We start from the raw sequence: 281 nt of genomic DNA on the forward strand, positions 1-281 counted from the left end.
AGAGCAGGATCAGTTATATGAAAATTTCACGTTCACTTTCTTCGGTTAGCATTGTCGTTTAACAATTCAAGCATTGAACCATTTCTTTCTCGGCGACAACCGCTGAGCGGTCTTATACTGCACCAGAGACAATGTTAATCTCTGATGCTCTCTGTAACGTTTCTTTTTTTTACGAAAGAGGTGGTTGGCCCCACACCAACCCCCCCTGTCACGTCGGTATCGGGAATCAAAACCATGGCCATCTGCGTGACAACCGGTCCCAGGATTCGAACGAGCGTTAC

This window comes from Anopheles cruzii, chromosome 3 (assembly GCF_943734635.1).
Source record: "Anopheles cruzii chromosome 3, idAnoCruzAS_RS32_06, whole genome shotgun sequence".
Lineage (NCBI taxonomy): Eukaryota > Metazoa > Arthropoda > Insecta > Diptera > Culicidae > Anopheles > Anopheles cruzii.